Source organism: Ornithorhynchus anatinus, chromosome X1, assembly GCF_004115215.2.
Source record: "Ornithorhynchus anatinus isolate Pmale09 chromosome X1, mOrnAna1.pri.v4, whole genome shotgun sequence".
NCBI classification, from domain to species: domain Eukaryota; kingdom Metazoa; phylum Chordata; class Mammalia; order Monotremata; family Ornithorhynchidae; genus Ornithorhynchus; species Ornithorhynchus anatinus.
In genome coordinates, this window is record NC_041749.1 from 49550844 (window position 1) to 49571119 (window position 20276).

The 20276-nt window shown below is 43.3% G+C and overlaps 1 protein-coding gene across 1 annotated transcript in view; it reads right to left on the reverse strand.

Moving 5' to 3' along the window:
* Window positions 1–12410, reverse strand: part of FGD5 (FYVE, RhoGEF and PH domain containing 5) — a 188507-nt gene extending 176097 nt beyond the window's left edge. Inside the window, exon 1 of the mRNA XM_039910178.1 lies at window positions 12333–12410. The gene's annotated coding sequence lies outside the window, so the exon portion shown is untranslated. The remainder of the gene's footprint in view (window positions 1–12332) is intronic.
* Window positions 12411–20276: the final 7866 nt, after the last annotated feature.

The window sequence follows — 20276 nt, forward strand, 5'->3', positions numbered from 1 at the left end:
GCCCTAAAATAAATTACAGATAGGAGGGAGTAGCAGAGTATAAAGATCTGTACATTAATTAATTCATTCATTCAATAGTATTTATTGAGCGCTTACTATGTGCAGAGCACTGTACTAAGCACTTGGGATGAACAAGTCGGCAACAGATAGAGACAGTCCCTGCCGTCTGACGGGCTTACAGTCTAATCGGGGGAGACGGACAGACAAGAACAATGGCAATAAATAGAGTCAAGGGGAAGAACATCTCGTAAAAACAATGGCAACTAAATAGAATCAAGGCGATGTACAATTCATTAACAAAATAAATAGGGTAATGAAAATATATACAGTTGAGCGGACGAGGTTACAGCCGTGGGGTGAGAGGGTTGTAAGCTCTTAAGAGTTTAGGTGGCACTCAAATGTTGAAATGGCAGTCGGGATATAATCAGTGAATGAATCAGTGGCATTTGTTGAGCACTTACTGTGTGCAGCGCACTGTACTAAGTGCTTAGGAAAGTACAATACAGCAATAAAGAGAGATAATCCCTTCCCATAACGAACTCACAGTCTGGGGCTGGGGGGGCACAGACATCAGTACAAATAAACAGACATCAATCTAAATAAATAAAATTACAGATCTATACATAAGTGCTTGGGGGGGGGGGAGAGCAAAGGGAGCAAGTCAGGGCGATACAGAAGGGAGTGGGAGATGAGGAAAAGTGGGGTTCAGAATGGGAAGTCCTCTTGGAAGAGATGTACTTTCAGTAAGGCTTTGAAGGGAGGAGTCTGGTGGATTTGAGAAGAGAAGGCATTCCTGGACAGAGGTAGGACATGGGCACAGTGAGGTTAGCACCAGAGGAGCAAAGTGTGTGGACTGGGTTGTAGAAGGAGAGAAACGAGGTGAGGTAGGACAGGGCGAGGTGATGGAGTGCTTTAAAAGCCACTGATGAGGAGTTTTTGTTTGATACGGAGGTGGATAGGCAACCACTGGAGATTTCTGAGGAGGCAGGTGACATGACCTGTACGTTTCTGTAGAAAGACACTCCGCTGCCCGGATTAAAGTATGGACTAGAGTGGGTAGAGGCAGGAGATTGGGAGATCAGAAAGGAGGCTGATGCAGTAATCCAGACGGGATAGGAGGAGTGACTGTATTAACGTGGTAGCAGTTTGGATGGAGAGGAAAGGGCGGATTTTAGCAATGTTGTGAAAGTGAGACCGACAGGATTTGGTGACGGATTTGAATACGTGGGTTGAGAGTACAATACAGCAGAGTTGGTAGACACATTCCCTGCCTACAACGAGTTTACAGTCTAGAAGGATATAATCAGTCAATGGTATTTACTGTATGCTTTCTGTATGCAGAGCACGGTACTAACATACACTCTCACCAAGATTTCTGCAGCTTCCCTTCTGAACTCTCAGGTGGATGTCACCAGGTCCCAGTGATTTGTTTAAAGCTAGTTTATCCATTTGGTCTAAAACACTGTGGTCACTACGATCTTGATCGAGTTCCCCTGACCTATCGGGAGCAAAAGGTAGTTGCTGTGGATCTCTTTTTAAAGTGTCCCCCTAGAGTCTAGTTCAGGGCTGGGTACCCTGTGGGCATTCAGTAAATACAGTGATTGTTGACTGACTGACAGACTAATAACAAATGTCATTACCAGTCACTGTGGGATATAAAGAGGAGAGGAGGTGAGGGAGAGAAAAGGGGCATTCAAAAGCCCTTTGCACAGACTTCTGATTTGGACTTCAATGCTAAATAGAGTCTATTGAAAAAGAACACAAAAACAAGTGGAAAAGCAAATTCATTTAATTGTAGCTGAACCAAGGTGCACAGGGGTGTGCAGTAAAATGATGATTCTGACTCCTTGGCATTCTCTTTTACAAAATCGGATACAAAATTGAATAAAGATTTTTTTTTTCTGGGAGACAGATATAACAGTCCTGAGATGATGTGACTGTGTTGTGAAACATGAAATTGTACCCCATAATTTGCTTAACAACCATGTTAATATTTAAAAGAAGATAACTTAATTTTCCCTCTATTCAGAAATACTGAGCTGGGCTGTAGCTGAGGTCAAAATATGCTTGGCAATTTTCAACAAACTAAAGGTGGCAGGAAATGGCAGGATTCAAACACACATAAAGAGAAACTGCATTCAAGTAGGCATTAAAGCTAAGGGCCTGTGGTAAGTCTGTTTTTTTGTTAGCAGGTATTACAGTAATAACACTTTCTTCTTGATTAGAATAGCTTTCAACGGAGGATTTTAAAGCACTTATCAGGTATTATTTCCTTGCTTCTTGTCACACCCCTGCATGAGAGGTCAATACTATTTATGGCTCCTTAATGTTGGAAAAATTGTACTTTTCCTTGGAAAGTTATGAGTCAGCATCAGAGCCAGATCTAAGGACCCCTTTGCCGCTTAATCTATGCTCTACCCACTAGCTCACACTGCCTACTGTGCCTACTCATTTGAAAAAGGCTTTACCCTATTGATTTTTGCCAACTAATTGATACAGAGTCAGCTTAATCATTTTATTGATCCAATTTCTTTGTGTTGCATGTTTTATTCATTCGACAGCAATATTCCCTTCTTGGGGTGTTCCTGCAATTGCATTCTGCCCAAACTGTGGCCCGAAGGTCTGGAGAGATTGCAAACGCTTAGAGATCAAGGAAGGCATCTTCCCTGTAGGATGTCAAATCCCCACAGGGGTTAGACACCCAGAGGGGGGATTAATTCATAATTGAAAGCTGATGTTTGAAGTGCAGGCTGGTTCAAATCATCTGGGTTTTGAAGGAGCCTTTTTTTCAATGTATTTTTTTTCCCCCTGCAGGGGCATGGCTATAGCTAAGCCACAAAATCACAAGAAGGGAACTGCCAGCTGAAATGACGGGCAGTCTGGGCGTGGGTCTTTGTTCCACACCTGAAGAACCAATTTATGAGCCATTTCAGTGAGTCCTGGTGGAAATCTTTTGTTTTCTTTTTGTTGTTGTGGTTGCTGCCGTAGAGAGTCGAGCCAGGGTGGGGACGGCTCAGAAATGGGTCTCTCTCCAAGTTTCTTCAAGCGAGCCAAAAACAGATCGTCTCCTAGTCACAAAAAAATTATTTCTTAAACTTGAAAGCAGAAACTTGGAGGCAGGTTGCCGGGCCCAGACTTAAAGCTATGGATTCTGTTCAGCAAAACCCATTTAGTTCTAACACTTCAACCTCCTTCTTGCTTTTTTTTAAAAAGAGAATCAATTAGCCCCTTGCAAGCAACTCTTCTAAAATAAGCCACTCCTAGGGTGCATGAAGAACCAAAAAGCTGTTCAATTCAACCCCATGCTTCATAAGCAATGGTATTGAAATACATAACCATTGTGTTTGGAATAGCATTTATGGGTGACTAAGGTGGCTGTTTGTTATACCAAACGGTCTGGTTTTCAACTGATCTGCCCTCTGACTGGATATGTCAATCAATAGATGGTATTTACTGAGCACTTTTCAGTGTGCAGAATATTTTAGTGGGGGCGACTGGCAAAGGGGTATCTGGGATAGAGCACAGACCTTGGTTCTAATTCCCCCTCTGCCACATGTCTGCTGTGTCACCTTGGGCAAGTCACTTAACTTCTCTGGGCCTCAGTTATTTCATATGTAAAATGGGGATTAAGAGTGTGAATTCCATGTGGAACAGGGACTGTGTCCAACCTGAGTAACTTGTATCTACCCCAGGGCTTAGAACAGTGCTTGGCACATGGTAAACACTTAGCAAGTACTATTATTATCATTATGTACCATCAGTGACCAATTTATAGGCCGCCTTATAATAATAAGCCAGCACATGCCTGAAGGAGAGACCGTGACTGAATTCATTAGCAGTTTAAGAAGTCCTGGTTTAGTTTCAAGCTTCTAGAGAGCAATGTGAACAGAAGCAGAAGTAATAATAATAATGTTGGTATTTGTTAAGCACTTACTATGTACAGAGCACTGTTCTAAGCGCTGGGGTAGATACAGGGTAATCAGGTTGTCCCACATGAGGCTCACAGTCTTCATCCCCATTTTACAGGTGAGGTAACTGAGGCACAGAGAAGTGAAGTGACTTGCCCACAGTCACACAGCTGAGCCACGCTGCTAGAAGCAGTATGGCCTAGTGAATACAGCATGGGCCTGGAAGCCAGAGGACCTGCATTCCAATCCCAGCTCTGCCACTTGCCTGCTGTGTGATCTTGGGCAAGTCACTTAACTTCTCTGTACCTTTTGCAGTTTTCTCAACTGTAAAATGGAAATTCAGTATCAGTTCTCCCTCCCACTTAGACTTCGAGGCCCATCTGGGACAGGGACTGTATCTGGCCTGATTAACCTGTATTTACCCAATGCTTAAAACAGTGCTTGACCTGTAATAACGCCTTTAAAAACACCCTAAAAACAACAATGACAACAAAAAAACCCTTTGAATAATTTTTGTTTGAGCATGTCTATTATGGACCTCCAAAGTGTGAATTATATGCCTAAAAAACATAGGATCTGATTTTTCCTTCCTTGTACTCAGGGCAAATGGACTGGGGGATCCACTCACTGGTGTGATTGTTGGGATGAAACAATTTATCGTGAACCCTTAGGTAGTCTCCCACTTGCTCCAGTGTAATTCTGTCCTTTAATAATAATAATAATGTTGGTATTTGTTAAGTGCTTACTATGTGCAGAGCACTGTTCTAAGCACTGGGGTAGATACAGGGTAATTGGGTTGTCCCACGTGAGGCTCACAGTTAATCCCCATTTTACAGATGAGGTAACTGAGGCACAGAGAAGTTAAGTGACTTGCCCACAGTCAGAGCTGACACGTGGCAGAGCTGGGATTTGAACCCATAACCTATGACTCCCAAGCCCGGGCTTTTTCCACTGAGCCACGCTCCTTTCTGCCTCCTTCCATGCATGGACACATCGGTAGTACGTGGAGAGGGCGAGGACATGACATTACCCCAAAGTGGAGAGGGCGAGGACACGACATTTCCCCAAAATGGAAGACACAGGTCAAGGGAGGAGTAGAACAGAACTGCAGAACTGCAGGCTGTAGAATGTAAGATCCTGTGAGCAGGAATCATGTCTACCTACTCTATTATACCTTACTTTCCCAAGCACTTAGTACAATGCTCTACACACAGTAAGTACTATTGACTGATTTAACCACACACTGGGGGATCCTGGTCTGAAGGTTTGATCATTCAGTGAGATCCAGTGGGTCTGGGCCCACCTCCTTCCACACTCCCTGAAGATGCAAATCACTTTACCACTCTCCCTGCCCACTTCTGCTAGGGGCTTTAGCAGGGGAGATCCCACCCTATTCTGAAAGCTAAGCTCCTCCTCCACCACATTAGCCCTGGTTAGAAACACCCCCCCCCCACCGGCCTCCCCTGGTAATTAATGCAGCTCGGATGAGTCATAGACTGGTACCAGTACATCGGGAAGCAACATGGTCTAGTGGAAAGGGCGCAGGCCTGGGAGTCAGAAGGACCTGGATTCTAATCTCAGCTTGGCCAATTGCCACTGTGTGATCTCGGGCAACTCACTTCACTTCTCTGGGCCTCAGTTTCCTCATCTGTAAAATGGGGATTAAATCCTACTTTCTCCTAGATTGTGAGTCCCACGTGGGACGGGAACTAAATCCAACCTAATTATCATGCATCCACCCCAGCGCTTAGTACAGTGCTTGGCACACAGTAAGCCCTTAATAAGTACCAAGTGGGATTTTTTTTTAGTTATCTTGAGTTTAGCGCCACACTCTCCCACAGGTATAAAATGGTATTTGTTAAGCACTTACTACGTGCCAGGCACTGTACTAAACACTGGGGTGGATACAAGCAAATCGGGTTGGACACAGTTCCTGTCCCACATGGGGTTCACAGTCTTAATCCCCATTTTACAGATGAAGTAACTGAGGCACAGAAAACTGAAGTGACTTGCCCACGGCCACACAGCAGTCAAGTGGCAGGGCCAGCATTAGAACCCATGACCTTCTGATTTCCAGGTCTGTGTTCTATCCACTATACCACTTTAGGAACAGTTGTGCTGTTTTTTTCTTACAGTACTTGATTTTAGAATTTTGTTGGTTTGGCCTAGTAACCCCAGGTCATTTGCCACTGTAATTATAGTGATTCACTTGGGCAGTTCACTGGTCTTGCCATCTTAAGTGTGAATAGCTGAACCCCTGTTCTAGCAGGAGGGTGACTGCAGGCAACAGCCGGATCATCCTCCAGCGAATCTAGTGACGGGGAATAGGAGGAGTCAAAAGGAGACTCTTCTTTCTTCCTTCTATGTTTAGGATCCCTGGTCCTGAGAAGAACATGCTTCCTCTCCTGCCTGGTTGAGTAGCTTCTGTGCCCCACCTCATCTCCACAACTAATAGCTTCTGAATTATAGCTTGAAGCAACTTCTCCATCTTGCTTTTTATTTGGGGGAAGTGGGGAAAGAGAAGGGGTTTGGGTATTAAGTTTTTATTTTTTCAAAATGCTTTCACATCCCTTATCTCATTTTATCCTCACAACGGGATGGGGAGGGTTTCTCTCTAGGGCTAGGCTAGCCATCTCTGATCCTAGAGGGATATTTTTATCCTGAATATGTGTGGCCTTATGGAAAGAGCACAGGACTGGGAACCAGGAAACCTGGTTCTAGTCCTGGATCCGCCATTTGTCTGCTGAATAATCCTTCTCAGTTACCTCATCTGTAAAATGGGGATTAAAAGTGTGAGCCTCACATGGGGCAACCTGATTACCCTGTACCTACCCCAGTGCTTAGAACAGTGCTTGGCACATAGTAAGCGCTAAACAAATTCCTTAATAATAATAATCATTACTCTCTGTGCCTTAGATTCTTCATCTGTATGACGTTTCTCTCCTTTAGACCGAGAGCCTTTATGTGAGACAGGGACTGTGTCAGACCTGATTATCTCGTATTTACCCCTGTGCTTGGCACAAAGTAAACATTTAACAAAAACTACAATTACTACTATTCTGGGGTCGCAAAGTATGTCATGGATACTGGGGAATTGGGTGCTTGTAATTGCTCTGGTCCCTAGTTGATTTTGGGGGTTTGAACATTGCAGGAAAGCCATCCAGGGCCCCGAGTTTAGAAAATGTCCTCTGATTTCAAAGGTCAATATGGATAATCCATAGGAAGCAGACAGAAGGGTCCAGTTTCCCCACGTTAGCCAAGTACCATACAGACCTTGAGAAGCAGCGTGGCCTGATGGATAAACTACAGACCTGGGAGTCAGAAGGACCTGGGTTCTAATCCTGGCTCTGCCACTTGTCTGTTGTGTGACCTTGAGAAAGTCACTTCACTTCTCTGTGCCTCAGTCCCTCGTCCGTCAAAATGGGGATTGTAACTATTAGGCCTATGTGGGACAGGGATTGTGTCCAACCTGATTAACTCGTATCTACCCCAGCACTTAGTATGGCTTCTGGCACACAGTAAGTGCTTAACAAATACCATAAAAAGAAAGTACATCTCTCTGGGGCCTGGGCTAGGCATTCTAGCCTCAGGGACATCCATGGTTCACCACCACCCTTCTCTACTGGGAAGAACAGAGATTCTCCTGCCTGTCCAGAGAAGAGCCGGCAGCAGCTTGAACCAGTAATCGTGATTGTGCCTCCCCTAGCAATCTATCTGTGGCATGGGTGGTGGTGGTCACGACTGCAGCCCGGCCCTCATTCCTTTGCTCCAAGGGGTGAATTGAGTCCACTCAGCCTTCGATGGCACCTAAATTGCCACATGGCACCAACGTGAGCCAGTTGTTTCTGGGTCACCAGCAGCACATCCTCTCTGCAAACTATTGTTTTGGCTGGAAAAAGGTGTTTAAGACCTTCACTTGAATGATTTTTGCAAACCTTCTACTTGCTGGCTGCCTGAATACGTTCCTGATCACACACTCCCCAAATAAGCATGGGTTTTCATGGCAACTGTTGGAACCCACGTTTCCCATTTTACAGAAATTCCCTGACACGGGTAAATGTTTAGGCTGTGAAGAGGGGACCAAATTATTTCTAAAAACATTATCATCAGCATTGCATATCCCTGGAGCACTTGCTGTGACCATTATACTGCATGGCTGTTTGATTTCACCCAAGAAGATTCTAATAGAAGGTCTAATAAAAGTAACTGAGAAATACAACCAAACTAATTTTCTTTCTGAAATCTATGACTGGTTTGTTTCTGTAAATCAAAAAACAAAGCTAAAGGAAAAGCTAACTTCAATACTCTTTTTGGTTTTAACATTTTAGTTACCCTCTAAGCAGGATTCAGCCTAACTTCTCTAACTTCACAAGAAGCAGTGTGGCCTGATGGAAAGAGCATGGGCCTGGGAGTCAGAGGATCAGGGTTCTAATCCCAGTTCTGCCATTTGTCTGCTGTGTGACCCTAGGCAAGTCACTTAACTTCTCTGGTTCACGGTTCCCTCATCTGCAAAATGGGGAATCGATTCCTCCTACTAAGACTGTGAGCCCCAAGTGGGACCTAATGATCTTGTATCTACCCCAGAACTTAGTTCATGGCTTGACACATAATGCTCAACAAATACCACACTGAATCATTACTATTTATTCCTTAACCTTGCTAGACTCCATTTCTCAGCATGGGTTTGGGATATCACACATTTCACTGTAATAATAATAATAATGTTGGTACTTGTTAAGAGCTTACTATGTGCAGAGCATTGTTCTAAGCGCTGGGGTAAATACAGGGTAATCAGGTTGTCCTACGTGAGGCTCACAGTTAATCTCCATTTTACAGATGAGGTAACTGAGGCACAGAGAAGTTAAGTGACTTGCCCACAGTCATACAGCTGACAAGTGGCAGAGCGGGGAGATGTATTCTCTACACATGGTCTCCAGCTTGGACTTGAGGCAGCATGGTTAAGTGGAAAGTGTGTAAGCCTGAGAGTCAGGAGATTCTACTTCCAGTTCTGCCATTGGCCTGCTCTATGACCTTGGGCAAGTCACTGCACCTCAGTTTCTTCAACTGTAAAACGGGGATAATGATACCTGCCTCTCCCTATCTAACAGGGATGTTAACACTTCGGCAACGTAAAAGCGTTATGCCAAAAACCAGGTACTTTTAGTGTGCTTCCCCATGAATTGGGGGACAATGTGGAGATTGGCTGTGTGCCTGATGCTCATGACTTCTACATCTGGTTAGTAGAGAGTAATTTCAAAACATCCCTGAGGTAGGAGTAACATTACAGTGTAGACTTTCCTCTGTGTTTGCCTTCCCTTTGACTTTTAATTGTGAAGTTATTAGCTGCCTCCAGTCATAAGTGTAGGATTTTTTTTTTCTTATTTATGGCATTGTTCTCACCTCTCTCCTTTCATGTCATATTCTTCATCAGTACTTTTGATCAACTACAGTGAGTGTGCAGAACACAGCACTTGGTGCTTGGGAATGTACAACAGAAGTACAGTAATAATAATAATAATGATAATAATTGTGGTATTTGTTAAGAGCTTACTATGTGCCAGGCACTCTTCTATGCACTAGCGAAGATACAAGATAATTGGTTTGGACCCAGTCCCTGTCCCAGCTGGGCCTCACAGTCCCAATAGGAGGGCAAACAGGAGAACTGAGGCCCAGAGAAGTTAAGTGACTTGCCCAAAGTCACACAACAGACAAGGGGCAGAGATGGGATCAGAACCCAGGTCCTTCTGGCTCCCAGGCCTGTGCTCTATCTACTAGGCCACACTGCTTCTCTACAAGACAAAATGAGAAGCAGCGTGGCCTAGCGGCAAGAGCACGGGCCTGGGAGGCAGAGGACCTGGGTTTTAATCCCGATTCTGTCATTTGTTCACTATGTGGTCTTGGGCAATTTCTGAACTGTATGCTTCAGATGGGAACAAAAGTAAAATGAAAATTTTATTGTAAAATAAAATTTACTTATTGAGCACATACTGTGTGCAGAGCACTGTACTAAGCGCTTGGTCAAAGTTTGTAGACACATTCGCTGGCCTCGATGAGCTTACAGTCTAGAGGGGGATACAGCCATTACTAATAATAAATTATGGATTTGTACATAAACACTGTAGGGCTGAGGGAAGGGTGAATAAAGGGTGCAAATTCAAGCGCAAGGGCAATACAGGAGGGAGTGGGAGAAGAGGAAATGAGGGCTTAGTCAGGGAAGGTGTCTTAGAGGAGATGTACTTTTAATAAGGTTTTGAAGGTGAAGAGAGTAATCATCTGTCGGATATGAAGAGGGAGGGCACTCCAGGCCAAAGGCAGGATATGGGCAAGCAAAAAATAGTAAATAAATTGAATGAATTAAACAGATTTACTGTACACATGAATACTAAGGTATCTGTTGGGATGCCATGATCAGGAGGTGGAGATTAATTTCTTTTTCATTTTTCCTTTCCCTTTTTTCCTTTCTTTTACACTGACACTCAGACCCGACCTCCCCAATCGTCAGTCAGTCAAGTCAATCATATTTATTGAGCACTTACTGTGTGCTGAGCACTGTAATAAGCACTTGGGAGAGGACAACAAAACAATATAACAGACACATTCCCTGCATACAATGAGCTTAGAGTCTAGAGAGGGAGACAGACATTATTAATATAAATAAAAACATTGCAGACATGTACATAAGTGCTGTGGGGCAGGGTGGGGGATGAATAAAGGGAGCAAGTCAGGGTGACACATAAGGGAGTGGGAGAAGAAGAAAGGAGGGCTTAGTCAAGGAAGGCCTCTTGGAGGAGATGTGCCTTCAATAAGGCTTTGGGGAGGGGAAGAGTAATTGTTGGATATGAGGAGGGACAGGGCTGCAGGCCAGAGGCAGGATGTGGGCGAGAGGCTGGCGGCGAGATAGACGATATTGAGATACAGTGAGATGGTTAGCATTAGAGGAGCAAAGTGTGAGGGCTGGTTTGTAGTAGGAGAGTAGGAGGTTGAGGTAGGAGGGGGTAAGGTGATTGAGGGCTTTAAAGCCAATGGTGAGGAGGAGTTTACTGCAGAGGTGGATGGGCAACCACTGGAGGTTCTTGAGAAGTGGGAAAACACATCCTGAATGCTTTTGTAGAAAAATGAACGAGGCAGCAGAGTGTAGTATGGACTAGAGTGGGGAGAGACAAGGGGCCGGGAGGTCAGCAAGGAGGCTGATACAGTAATCAATCACACATGGTGAAGATTCTGTACTTGATGGTGAGTTCAGAATGCTTAGGGTGTGAAGCAGTGTACCTTTGTTGATGGAGACAGGCTTAGTGGAAGATCTGTACTACTACCTGTTGTGAACATAAACACTTCAGGCATACACCCTCTCTGGCACACTCCATTTCTGTCACACAAATTTCCCAGTTCCGCTATCCTACCCAATCTCTGGGTCACACCCCCAAATTTCACACATATATGTTCCTAATCACAGGGATGGGGTTGGTTCATAAACAGGTCTCTCCAAATACAAATATTCTCCTCTTGGGCAAAATGCTTATTTTTTCAGCTTGAGTGAGAACTTAGAAGCAGGTTGCTGTGGCCTATGTTATTAAAATAATAATTAACAAATAAAACTAATAAATAAAAAAAATTAGAATTTATTTAGTGTTTACTGTGTGCAGAGCCCTGTACCCAGTGCTTGGGAAAATACAACAGAGTTGGTAGACATGTTCCCTGCTATTTTAAGGTACAATTTGATTCAGCAAAACTCATTTGTTTCAAGCACTTCAGCTCTTCTCTTAAAAGAAATCAGTTTGGTGTTCTCCTCTTGAACAACCCTACAAAAACATACCATGGCACAAACCTCTAAGATACATGAGCAACCAAACAAACTTTTCATTTAGTCCCAAGCTTCATCATTGTAAAAGTATTAGTGGTGCTAAGGAACACACACTTTATGTATATATCCAACATAGCATTCATGTATTCATATCCATCTGCAGCACTATGTATATTCAACTGTACATTCAATTATTAATTCGGCTATTTCATCCGGCCCTGCTGGTGCAAAAAAAATCACTGACTGTTACACAAAAGTAAAAGACTAAGGTTCCTGCTCTTGAAGAGCTTACTGTCTAACAGGGGAGACAAGCAGTCATAAATCACCAAACATACAGCAAATAAATGAGAAGGAGTGTAGATATAAATGACACAAACAAAAGGAAGTAAATAAATCAATAAAAGACAAACAGATACCGTGTAAGTGCTATGGGAACTGATAGGCTGTAAAGATTCAGGTGATCTTGTTAAAATATCTTATACAAGTATCAGTAACCCAACTCCAGAGAAATTGGAGTAATGATCAGACTTAGAAAAGTTTCCTAGAGAGAAGCCCAAAGCCTTATTTGCTTGATATCACCCAATTCCCAACAAAGCATTCACAAGGTGATAAAGTGGGCTTACCAGGCAGTTATGTCTCTCCAGACAGCAGAGAAGAGGCTGGAACAACCTCTCGCAGGAACCCTCCAAGGGGGCTCTGAGAGGCAGTTCCTCTCCAGGAAATAGAGGCTGACCCTGCCCAGGAAACAGCCCCTTTGCTCTCAGGGAATAGTAGGTAAACTACAGAAAATCAGCCTCTTTGCTTGCTGGGAGCTGTAGTCCAAATTCCTTTTTCCTTCAGTTCCCTAGCCCTGTGGGATGTTGTAAAAATATCCCGGGACTGAGAGTCAGAAGACTTGGGTCCTAATCCTGTTTCTGCCATTTGCCTGCTAGGTCACATTGGGCAAATTACTTTACTCCCCTATGCCTCCCTTTCCTCATCCGAGAAAGAGGATTCGATTTTTATTACCCCCTTCCACTTAGCCTATGAGCTCCATGTGGGACAGGTTGTGGGCCGAGAACATGTCCACCAACTCTGTTATATTGTACTCTCCCAAATGCTTAGTACAATGCTCTGCATACAGTAAGCTCTCAATAAATACCACTGATTGATTGATTGAGTTGTGTCCGATCTGATGATCTTTTATCTACCCCAGCGCTTGTCACATAGTAAGCCACCATTACTTGCTGTTTTGACAGACAACATGGTCCTAAAGTCTGTACTTTGTGGCCTATCAGGCCATGAGCCAAGAAGCCACTCCTACTTGAGATGAGAAGCTTCTCTTCTCGGCCAAAGTGGCCATCCTCCACCATATGGCCCCTAGTTCTCTTTACAGAGCCAGCCTGGTGGTGCACTTACTCTAGACGCTCTAGGCTGGGGATTGTGCAGTTCTAGAGATTGGTTTGGGAGGCAAACTGCTCCGTCTTGCTTCCAGCTATTGGGGGTGGCCATACCACTTGGTCTAAGAACATACTGCTTCTCGGGAGGACCCCACACTGCCTCTTCAGTCCCGAAAAGTCCCCCCCCCTTCAAAGCCCTACTGAAGGCGCACCTCCTCCAGGCGGCCTTCCCAAACTAAGCCCCCCTTTTCCTCTACTCCCCTTCCCCGCCTCATCACCCCAACTTGCTCCCTTTGCTCTACCCCCACACAGCACTTGTGTATATATGTACATATTTAGAATTCTACTTATTTAAATTAATGATGTGCATATATCTATAATTCTATTTCTTTATATTGATACTATTGAAGCCTGTTTACTTGTTTTGATGTCTGTCTCCCCCTTTTCTAGACTGTGAGCCCGTTGTGGGCAGGGATTGTCTCTATTGTTGCTGAATTGTACTTTCCAAGCACTTAGTACAGTGCTCTGCTCACAGTAAGTGCTCAATAAATACGATTGAAGGAATGAATGAAAAAGTCTGATCTGATGCCATAATGCTGTAGGATCCCAAGTAATCCTGCAAGGAAATCCTGGTGTGGTGAGCAGGTGGTTTATTACCAATTGATTAATCAGTATCTTAGGGGCAATCTCTTGTTGGAAATGGAGCTAAAGAATTGCAGGAGTTTGGGCCAGTTTCCTGTAGTTTGGGCTACATTTCCTTGCAAGCAAAGAAACTGTTTTCTGGGTGGGGACAGAACCTAGTGTCCATTTTTCAGGATGGAGAAGTGTAAATAGAGGTGATCCCCAGGGATATTTGCAAGAACCTGTTTTTGTTAGCTTTTAAATCTTCATAAATACTTTGGAAGAGGATGTGTGCAGTGAAATTTTCAAGTTTGTAGATGACACTGAGCCCTCCTGGGTGGTGAAATGCCATAAAGATAGGGATAAACTCCAGGAAAACCTCATAAAGTTGAGTGTGCTGAAAATGGCAGATAAACTTCAATGTGAGCAAGTGCAAAATAATTCAGCAAAGGTAAAATAATCCAAATTCCAAATCCGTGATGGGCTCAGAGCGGTCAGTCTCAACTCAGGAAAGAGATTTTGAAGTTAACCAATTGATTGTATTTATTGAGCGCTTAGGTGTTAAGTAATAGTATTCATTAAGTACTTATTATGTGCAAAGCCCAGTACTAACTGCTAGGAAAAAAATAGATAAAAAATGGACAAGGTTCTTGGTCCCGTTCGCCCTCCTACTTAGACTGTGAGCCCCATGTGGGACCTGATGATCTTGCATCTATCCTGGCACTTAGTACAGTGCTAGGCACATAATAAGCACTTAACAAATGCCACAATTGTTATTAAGGGGTTTACAATCTTAAAAATAAGAGGTGGGGGTGGCGGCTGGGGTGAGGGGAAGGGGGAGCGGCGACAGACACACAAGAAAGGTGAAACAAAAAACCCAAACAGTCATGACAGCCACTGCCACAAGAACCCCAGTGTTCTAAACAAGGCAAGCTGCAACTTCCTTCCCACCCTGACATGTCCCAGGTAATGGCGGCTGTCAAGTGTCTTCCATGCAGCGGGGATTTCATTCCCGTAACAGGGGAGCGGGAAAGTGTCAGGCTGCCACTTATCTTCTCCCTGCCATGGTGGGGAGGTTTTATCTTTTATATCATCAGGTCAATATACCACAGGATTGAAAAAAGACCCAGATATTTGGACATCATCTGGAAAGGGATAAAAAACAAAACAAAAAGCAGTTTTGTAGCTGTATAATACCAGCTTATGCTCATACTTGCATGTCTATCTTAGAACAATTCCTGGCACATAGTAAGCATTCAACAAATACCATAAAAAAGAATCGGGGCATGCAGTTTAGGATGGACATAATAGACTAGAGAAAGAACTGAGAGATAGGCAACCAAGATGAGAAGGGAAACAGAAAAGCATCTTTATGAGGAGAGGCTGCTAGAGTCAGTGCTCTTGGATCTGGAAAGATGCAGGCTTGAGAGGGAACATGGTGAATTTTACGACATTGTGATGGGTTTGGACAGGGTGAACCTAGAATTGTTCACAAATCTCACAGCACCAGATCAAGAGGACATTCACTGAAACTAGAGTGTGGTAGGTTTAAAGCAAACAAAAGGAAGTCTTCTTCACACAGTGGTGTAAACATATGTAATGTGTTACCTCAGGAAATTGTGCAAACAAAAACATATCAATAGGTTCAAGAGGGATCTAGATAAATCATGGATGAGCAATATAAAATAGGCTACTACGAGAACATAAGGGATGCAGAGGGGGAAAATGAGGGCAGTTCAATGGTACACCTCCTAAACAATATGGTTGATATTAAGAAGAACAAACATTACACAGTTCCCCTAAATATCACATTTGAATGTAGGAGACAGAATAGTGAGCTGGATGGGCTAATGGTCTAATCCAATAAAGGCGCTGCATATGTTTCTCTGTTCTAATGTTCATTTCTGCAACCCAACCCTTTCCTCTGCTGCTCCTAGCAGGAACCTGACACTACCAACCCCCTTGCCCATTTCAAATTTCTCCTGGTTTGGGCCCCAAATCCCTAGAAACAGAAATGGCAGGACCTGGATAAAGGTGACCTAAGTTGGGACTGGGGCAAGGAGAGGAGTGTATGTGAGTATGTGGGCAGACAAGGTATGATAATGATGGTTTATCAAGCGTCTCACCAAGCTGAAAGTCTATAAAACAGTTGAGGCACCCAACTACTTTCTATATGGCTGGTTGACTTAGACCTACTATAGCATCTGGAGCAGTTTCACAAGCAGCACCTATTATTACTATTATTATTATCATTATTAATAGTGGTATTTTTCATTCAATTGTACTTATTGAGCACTTTCTGTGTGCAGAGCACTGTACTAAATGCTTGGAAAGTACAATTTGGCAACAAATAGAGACAATCCCTACCCAAGAGGCTCATTTTTAAGTCCTTATCATGGGTCAAGCACTGTACTAAGCACACTGTACTAAGCACTGGGGTAGATAAAAGATAGTCAGACACAGTCCCTGTCCTGCAATGTAAGGGAGAGGGAGAACAGTTATCGACTTTGCATTTTTCATCTGAGAAAACTGAAGCACAGAGCAATTAGGTGACTTGCCCACTGTCACATAAGTAGGCCAATGGCAGAGCTGGGATTAGAACCCAGGTCCTCTGACCACCCTACCCGAGATCTAAGCAATTTCCATTAGGCCACACTGTTGAACATCAAACAGCAGGACAAGATTAACAATTAGGAGGCCCTGGAGCCCAGTTGGCTCACCAGCATGGAGCCAATGCTCACAAACAACAGCAGTTTCATTGGGTGAGGCAAGAGAGGAAAATGGGTTAATCAGTTAATTAATTAATCAATCAATCAATGATATTTATTGAATGCTTACTGTGTGCAGAGCACAGTACTAAGTGCTCGGGAGAGCACAGAAGAGTTGTTAGATGTGATTCCTGCTGTCAGCTCCACCAGGATCTTACAGATAAGTATAATATCTCCAAGCATCTGCTGAATTGAAAGGGGGCAAACACTAGAAGGAAAGGAAAGGTAGAAGAAATAATTTAAAGATATAGTGAAGCATAACTTTGAACAGTATGACATAATGATGATGATGGTATTTGTTAAGCACTTACTGTGTGCTAAGCACTGTTTTAAGCACTGGGGAAGATACAAGGTAATCAGGTTGTCCCATGTGGGGCTCACAGTTTTAATCCCCATTTTCCAGATGAGGCAACTGAGGCACAGAGAAGTTAAGTGACTTGCCTACAGTCACACAACAGACAAGTGGCGGAGCCGGGATTAGAACTGGGAATAGAACATAACAGTGGACTGCAACACACAGGCCAGCTTGACGGGCAGAAATTGGGGAAGGAGTTGCTGTCCTTGAGCAAAAAGCTTTACAGGGTATCTAGAAGTAGGTTTGAAAACAGAGACAGGATCTGAATGGGTCCAGACCATTAAAGCAGCAAGAAACTGGAAAGAAGCATTGGTCACTCTGGTTCTTTTCAATTATCCTCACATGCATGGATAGGTTCCCACCATCAGTAGTGTCAAGCACTGAAAATGAAAGACAGATATAAGTAAATATGTGCATAAACTCTATTAGGGGCCTATAGAGAGGACAGGATATTCCAGGACTGGGTCTTGTGACAGGCTATGCTGAAAACCCCAAAGCAAAGATTGGCGTGGGTTTGGGAGGTTGCATGTTAACTGGGTAATTATCACATGGCTTTGTCCCATTGAAATGACAGATGAGTATTCCACTCTCAAAGCTGTATCATTTGTAAAGAGATGAAAAACAATCATAAATGTTTAATGACTAGAATCATGGATCTGCATTTGACACAGCTGCTCAGGTAATGTAGCCCTGGTCACAACCACCTTTTTCAGTTTATCTAGGGGTTCTGTGATTTGGGGACAGGAAGTTCTGGCATTTGGGCCATCTGGTCTAGATTCTGACAGGCCCTTGGTGGCCAACTGTGAGTCAGTGGCCTGCCCGTTCCCATGCTCACCAGCCTAACCCACAAACCCTAGCCCTCCTACCCATCTACGGCTCCTACACACATGCAGGAGATCAGAGAACTCCAGGCCCAGGCTGGTTGAAAAATGAACATCCCATTAACGATTATATATAGCACTTAGACTCCTGCAGAAACCTGAGCACTGAACTCAGTAGAGTCAATAGGTGACCGACAAATCAAAGTTATTCATATTGAGTTAAAACATAATCCAAACCCGAACCGCATGACAGACACGATTAGTTTACCAATGATTTTATTCTTTAACCGTTTAATTCTTGAATCAGAAGTTCCCCTTAATGGACAGTTAGTACACTATTCACAGAAACCCCCACAGAAATATTACGGTGTCACCTTAAGAGCTCTGAATGCTCACAATTAGCAAATGACTTACAGTCATTTTATCATCAGTCTGAAAGACAATCTGGGGTATAATTACCTATATGGGAAACAGTGAAAAGCTTTTGGAGTTTTATGACAAAATGCAAATAAGAAGCATAAAAGTTGCTAAAATTTGTTTATATTTTTTTCCTTTTGCCCTCCAGACATGAACAAATTTGTTGAGCAAGTAGTAAGCAGAGTAGCAACTGGAATAGGCTCCAACTTAGAATAAAATTCTGTCGATGTGAGCATTTCAGTAAGTGTGCCGCTTTTAGTCTCATAAACTCTGTGGGAGCTTTAAGTCTCTTGAATGTTCCTGTGAACTATTTGTCCAACTTGCTGTTTTAATGATGTTCTAGACTCCTCCACTGATCATTTGAGAAGTCTTAATTGTCCCTTTTACCCCTCTCAAGGCTTTCCTTGACGAGCTGGTGAAGTTGAGGCCTACTTCCACGGGCAACTTTACATTCAATTTTTTCTACTTTCTCGGTATTCCTGACCAACTGGAGCTTTTACCCCAAACAGTGCATTTCTTGTTTTAACGATAGGGTTGCATATTGAATCCACTGCTCAGACCTCTGACCCCTTCAATTCTCAAAGCCATAGATTATTCTGAATGGATAGAATAGTGAATTATTGCTTTGACTTTATCCAGCATTGTGGGCTTATCTTTCAGTTGAATGTAATAGAGTTAGCCTCTCAGCTCAATGAAACTCAGTGTTGGTGCAGTGCACCCCTGTTTATGAAATTTATCTATCGGTGAGTCAGTCCTGCCAACATCAGACAGCTTGCAATGGCTGCCTCGGCCTCTCTGACCCACGTCTGAAAATATTGCAATCTGAAAATAAATTATTTTCAAATAATAATGAAGAGGTGCTTCCTAAATAGGATTTCAGGGAAGTGTGATAGAAAAGTACTTGATGAGTTCCCAGAAAATCCATTCCCTGTTTCAGTTTCTAAGCAAACTTCAAGCTTGACAAAGAGCATTCTACATGCCAAATGTGGACAGGCGAGTCAAAGAACATGTAGTCGAGTGTCCTTACCTGCCCTTAATAAATGGCACTTAAAGTCACTAAAGTTTTCTGCTAGAGACGTATCTCTAAGCTAATGGTATGCGAGTAAATTTTAGTCAAAGTTCTGAAGGAACTGAATCCTCACCCCCTCAGGAATTGGGGTCTGCTTATTCAACTGTTGTCTTTTTTTCTGTCTTTTTATGCGAGCTGACTAAAAGAAAAACTGTAACCTAAACCAACTATATTCTCACTCACCATCCTCACAGAATTTCTGGGTTTTTTCCCAGTGTAGAAATTCCCAAATCCAACTCTTACCTCTAATTTTATTGAATGATGCTTTCTCATTTCATTTTTGTGTTTAGTTCTGTGTTGAAAACAAGACCCCAACTAGAATTCTTCACTAGTTATGGTTAGAAGCAGAGTGGCTCAGTAGAAAGAGCCTGGGCATCGGAGTCACAGGTCATGGGTTCAAATCCCAGCTCTGTCACTTAGCAGCTGTGTAACTGTGGGCAAGTTACTTCACTTCTCTGTGCCTCAGTTACCTCATCTGTAAAATAGGGATTAACTGTGAGCCTCACGTGGGACAACTTGATTACCCTGTATCTACCCCAGGGCTTAGAAGAGTGCTCGGCACATAGTAAGCGCTTAACAAATACCAACATTATTAGAGAAGCAGCATGGCTCAGTGGAAAGAAACCAGGCTTGGGAGTCAGAGGTTATGGGTTCGAATCCCAGCTTGGCCACTTGTCAGCTGTGTGACTGTGGGCAAGTCACTTAACTTCTCTGTGCCTCAGTTACCTCATCTGTAAAATGGGGATTAAGACTGTGAGCCTCACGTGGGACAACCTGATTACCCTGTAAATCTACCCCAGCGCTTAGAACACTGCTCTACACATAGTAAGCGCTTAACAAATACCAACATTATTACTATTATTGTTGAAGAGAAATTCGAGGCAAGAAAAACTGCTGGCATTTTTGTTAACTAACATAGAAGATATCACAGCTTGCATTTTGCTGAAGTCAACTCTCAGATATTCAGGGGGCAAATTAACTACTTTTGTAGTTTATCCAGGCCTCTTTTGCTTTACAGCCATTCCACTCCGAAGAGTGAGTAAGAAGAGGAAAGGATATGAGTCATTTCATTTTGCTCATAGCTTGAATCAGGTTTTTGGGTTTTCTATGTTTTTTCATTATCCATGGCATTATCAA